Raw genomic sequence first — 6,178 nt, forward strand, 5'->3', positions numbered from 1 at the left:
GACAGAAAACCTATAAGAGAGCTGTATTTAAAGCTACGCTAGAACCTCCTCAACGACCACTAGAACCTCCTCAACAAACGCTAGAACCTCCTCAACAAACGCTAGAACCTCCTCAACGACCACTAGAACCTCAACGACCACTAGAACCTCTTCAACAAACGCTAGAACCTCCTCAACGAACACTAGAACCTCAACGACCTCCTCAACGACCACTAGAACCTCCTAAACGACCTCAACGATCACTAGAACCTCTTCAACGAACACTAGAACCTCCTCAACGAACACTAGAACCTCCTCAACGAACACTGGAACCTCCTCAACGAACACTGGAACCTCCTCAACGAACACTGGAACCTCCTCAACAGCCACTAGAACCTCTTAATAGGCAACTTGAAACCACCTAAAATACAGAGAGAAGACTGTCATCGATGTGATGACAGAGAAACGTCTGATGAGGTGTTTGTTTCATTAAAAATCATCTTAAATCTGTCTGATAGACAGACAGACAGATAGACAGATAGATAGATAGCGAAAGAAATTCAAGCATCCAGTAGCAGCATGCAAACATACATTGAACATAGGTTAGAATTAACCTATAACACAGTATGGATATATTAAAATGATCCTGAGATAGCTCTAAATTTAAATATGTACAGAGAGATTAAACATTTACAGAGATATTGAACATTTGCAGAGAAGAGGTTTTATAAAAATATGAGAATGTATGTATATTTAAGTGTTATTGTTTTATTTTAAGTTGTTTGTTTTATTTATAATTTTTTGCATTTTATATAATGATTCAGAACTGTTAAGAATTCATGATTATTGAGCAAAAATATGAGCACAATTCTTTTCATTTTGAGACATTTAAAAGGTGGGTGGCACGGTGTGGACACACACACACACACACACACACACAGTCCAAAAACATGTACTTAATAGGTTAATTGGTGACTAGAAGCTGTGCATGTGAGTGTGAACGGTTGTTTGTCTCTATGGGCCCTGCGATAAGCTGGAGACTCGTACACGGTGTACCCTGCGTTTTGCATGGACATTTAATGGTCCAGTGTGTATGTTTTTGAGTAATTTATTGGCTAAATATGGAATATACTAGTCATAAGTGTGATTTAATTTGTGTATAATCACTTGAAAATTAGACTTGTTTTGTTTTTGTCACCTTAATAATCACTTGAAAATTAGACTTGTTTTGTTTTTGTCACCTTAGAATGAGCATTTTTGAGCATTTGAGTCTGCCATGTTTCTACAGTAGTCCAGAATGAATAACCCAAACACAAACTGTAGATAGGACGATTTCCATGAGTTTCATACCCACATTAGGTTCTCCCATTAGCATGAAAGGAGTAGGGGGTAGAGATGAGGGGTGTTCAGTTGGTTGCAGTCTGCAAGTTTGCCACTAGATGCCGCTAACACACTTACACACTGGGCTGGGGACTGATCTGGAGCCCCTGGGGCTGGTTGTTGACCTACTGATCAAACAGCAGAGCGAGTTCAGCCAGAAGCTCCTGCAACTCATGCAGGGAGTGGACTCAGAGAAGGCTACACCCAATATTTCAGTGTTGATTTAGATTCAAAAGGCGCCACAACACCCACAGAAAGATTTAGTTTGCACCATATTTCTTTACTACAGAGGATGCATGACGTTCTCATCATGCATCATCCATATCATCTCCTCCTCCAATCGGTACTTTCACTAGTTGATTATCCACAAAAACCCTGCAGTGGTCAGCATCGCTTCATGTATTTGTAATTTTCCCTGAGAACCAGTAGGTGGAGTTCTACTACATAAATCAAGGCTCATGGCTTTGGATGTGCTGCATCATTTGGGATTCTCTCAGTGTTTCAGAGCCTGACAATGAGAGTTTAAGCTTTCAGGTTTGAAAATGGGATCAGTTCAGCTGTCATGATTCAGTAAGAGACTGTGATGATGGCTTGCAAATATTGGATAATCCTGAAAAGGGCTAAATTTTAAAGATTAGTCTCTGGTTGATCATGACAAGCAGCTTTTCTCGCTCAGCTGAGGTGAACATGCTGAAAATGTGTTGTCACCCAGAGTTTGATGTGTCCAAAAGAACCATTTTAATTATTTTTATATCACACGGGATCATATTAATTGTGAAGGCATACCAATCAGGATAGTCATTTCTAATTTGGGCTCCACTTTCTGTCCAGCAGCACTTGTGTTGCAGTCTGTTCTGTGGCTTACACTGCAGTTATATGATATTCCCTGGACGTGAGCCATGTTGTGCTTTTCTCTCAGAGCTGCAGCCAACAGATCAATGCATCAGCAGGTTTAGCGCTAACCCACTTCTCACTATCCCCGGTGTCCACTGCAGGATCTTACAGGCTACATCTACAAATCTGCCACTCTGACGTGCTGTCAGTCATAAATCGCCGTGACTCAAGGTGCTTGAAGTACATCTTATAGATTCAGATCAATAAAAAAAACATTTAAAGCCCTTTTAATTCAGTCTGAAGTCAGATTTCTTTCACCTGTGGTGTACTGCCCCGAAGAGGCTTCCATCTGCTATTGTGTCTTCTGGTGCGCAGGTAGTCTGACTAAACCTAAAAAAGAAGCACCACCTGCAGAGAATTCACTGAAATCTAACAATAAAAACACTGAACTGGCCAAATAAATTAACCTAACTTGGACGGGTTGTCTTGTGGATATTAAAGTCCATGTGCTCATAGCTCATAGTTATGTGCTCGACACAACGAAAGCGAAAGTCATAACTGTGTCTCTACTTCTTTCCATGGAACCTATTATAAGAAAATGACAGATGACATTTGCCTCCAAATAAAACACTCTCAGTGTTACAAGGAATACAATTCTGGTGAAGAAAACATTGAATCCTGGTGGAAAAACACTGCATCAAACAGTGAGCAGCCTAAAAATGAATTCATTTTTGATGCTAAAATCAAAAAAACAAAAAAACAAACAAAAAAAAAAAATCCATTATCTGTAACTGCTGGAGCCTACCCCAGCTGACTTTGGGTGAGAGGTGGGGTACAAACAACCATTCACACCTAAGGATAATTTAGAGTCATCAATTAACCTGTTACGTGCACGTTTTTGGACTGTGATGCAAACTTCACAGAGCGATTCGAGTCAGGAACCTTCTTCTTGCTCTGAGGCGACAATGGCTTCCCAATCTGGATGAAAAAGTGGTCAACGGCACAATAACTTTGACAGCCTGCACGTGTATCTGTACATCAGATCTTGTATCAATGCAGAGAATGTCGGCACACTGACAACGAAAACGACATACCCAGTGAACAGAGTATATCTCTGCAACTACAAGGTCTATTTGAATCATTTTGGTGCCATAATAAAGTGTACACTCGAGACATTTGTTCAGATGTGTAAGTATCGGTATGTATGTCACTGGCTCTGAGTCAATTGAGATGGCACACAGCGTAAATATTTGGTGTTTAAGTTGTGTTTGGTATGTGTAATATGACTGTATTGTTATGTGATTAGTGCTGTGCTTCATGCTTTTTGTTGCAGAGTCACCCCCAGGGTCAATTGGGGGAGCACTCTCGTCCACATTGAGCCTCTGTATGTTATTTTTATTGTTACACGACTTGCCTGTTCTTATTCTGCAAACTTAGACCAAACTGAACTGACACCTTTTTCTACAAACACCCTGTTCCCATAGAAATAAATCAAATGGGGCTTAGGACAATATTTTCAGAGGCTATGAACTTTTTATCTCCACCTTCCTGTCTCTGTAATACTGTGTTAAAAGTCACCTCTTCTCTGCTTCATTAGATTTTTATGAATTCTGACTGACTCACTTTGATTTTTTTTAGATTTTGCTGCCCTTATTTTTCTTCCTCCCACTCCTTCTCTCTGTCTCTCTCTATCACTACTTTCATTTTCCCTTCTTCGCTGCTCCCCTCCTTCCTTTTTCCAGCTACACTATTAAGTGCATTGTGACAAAAACACACACAGACTGTACACGCACATCTATGTATGCTGTATGAAGCAGCTCTCTGTGCGCACACACACATGATATATTACATCTTGATGACAGCACTTCGACGCTGCAGCCTTAAGCTCCTCGGAACAAAACGTGAACGGAGTGTGAAAGAGAAACTAATAAATCTGCCAGACGTCAATCATCTTGCAGTAATGACTGTTTTTGTGTGTGTGTGTGGTCATTGTTGTGATCCAAATGTCACAAAATACAAGACTGGATGAGCAAGAGCCGTGTCTGTTTGTCAGGACCATTATCCAGGACTCATTTGCAGCACTGCAATGCAGCTGAGAGTGATGTTTTGTTCCAGGAAGTTCAGTGTTTGCCTGTAATTGGTCATTTGTGCCACTGCAGTGCATTTGAGTCTGACAGCTTAAAAACATGCAAATGTCTTTCACACGGCTGGATTTGGCCGTTTAGTCCCAGGTGAACGATTCAAGGTGCTGTGTGTGTGTGTGTGTGGCAATTTCTAGATAAACTGTGAGGGCTTGATATGATCACTGTGAACAAATGAGACCATGCTGGATACAGATAGTGGGTTATATTTGTTCTTTTCTCAGAGATTACACCCATAAATCTTTGTTGGATAGAGGTTGTAATTGTTTTTCAAGCCACCTGGTCTTCATCCTGTTTGTCTTTATTAAGGAGGTTAATGTTGTGAGTCATTAATCTTTCAGTCTTCCCAACATTTGTGCAAACAAAACAGCACCTGACCGTTTTGTTGTGTGCCATGAAGCGATCCATTGGTTTTCCTGGTGACATACAATAATAAGGTTGTGTGGTGATAGTAGTAAATATTAATTATTTATCGATTAGAATAAACACATGTTGCTTCTTTACAGAAATAACAGCAGAGTTGTAGAGAAAAAGTTTGAAATGAAACATCAGAATACTAAAAACTGTTGTTGATCGGTTGGTAAAACAAATGACACGAAATGTGAGGGTTTAATTAATGTTTTTATATGCTCTTAATTGCACCTTTAACCACGCCCTACAGTGATGTCACAGTGTACTGACACACCCTGGAGTTCATTTCCACATCACTGCAGGAAGCTTCAGTGTGTGATAAGAATAAAATGTGTCCACTTCTTTAAAAACTGCTATAAAAACTTTACAAACTAATATTTTTTCTGCTCGTTTGTTATGTTTTTATAGGTGAGTTTGACTGTTGTGTAAGCACACAGTTGAAGGAGGGTCATGATGGTGTGCTTAGGACTCTCGCTTCTTCTCAGGAAAGCAACCAAACCATTTTGATGCATTAACTCCTGCCTGAATGTTTACTGTCATATATTTGATGACAGCTTGCCTCCGTTTCTCCTTAATTTCAATAGCCCACACTGCAAACATCAAAGGCACTGCTGCTTTGGTTTATGAACTGAATGATTCACAGGCACAAACCTAATCTGGAGAATGGATGGTGTGTTTTTTAAAAAAGCCTTTCCACATGTCATGATGACACAGACCTTTCTCTCTCTTTCATTCCCTCAGCAGACCCATGGAAGGTTTTATTGGGTTTGATGATTTAAATCTGCAAAATAATGAAGTTAGATTTGTTTATTTAACCGCTCTGACACTAGTTAGTGGCTGAGACTCTTAGAGTTTAGCAGCTGGTGTGGATTCAGCACCACGGACAGCACCACAGACCACTGCAGCATTTTCAGTCGTGCGCCCCAAACACTCGAGCCTTTAATCATATAAATACACCAAGAAACACTTCATCCAACAAGATGTCAACCTTAATAACTCAACAAACTGTTTGACGGTTCAACCACAGGACAATGCGCAGATTAAGTGTTGTTATTACGCCAGAGGAACTGACTGGAAGACCCCGAGTCTTACGCAACAGGTGCGCACTTTTGGCTGCGTTAAACTGGCTGATTTCTGGACAGAGTTTGGAGCAACGACCCCAAACAATGTTGCGCTCCTAAAACAACCAAAACAAGCAAACACACACAGAGACAAATCTGTGCTGTGTTCTCGCCCTCATATCAGTCATCTCACAGCCGACCCTCCGTCCCCTCCCCAAATATTGTCGGTACATATCCAGTCAGTCCAGATACTGACGGTGTGGGAACCACGTGTCTACGCAACTGCAAACAGCTCCTGTGAGGAAAGGCTGCGTCAAAGTGCACGGGGGGAGCAGGATGTAAGTTTTCTTTCAGAATAAAACACGTTAAAGA

The sequence above is a fragment of the Larimichthys crocea genome, chromosome XIX (genome assembly GCF_000972845.2).
Source record: "Larimichthys crocea isolate SSNF chromosome XIX, L_crocea_2.0, whole genome shotgun sequence".
Classification (NCBI taxonomy): Eukaryota; Metazoa; Chordata; class Actinopteri; family Sciaenidae; genus Larimichthys; species Larimichthys crocea.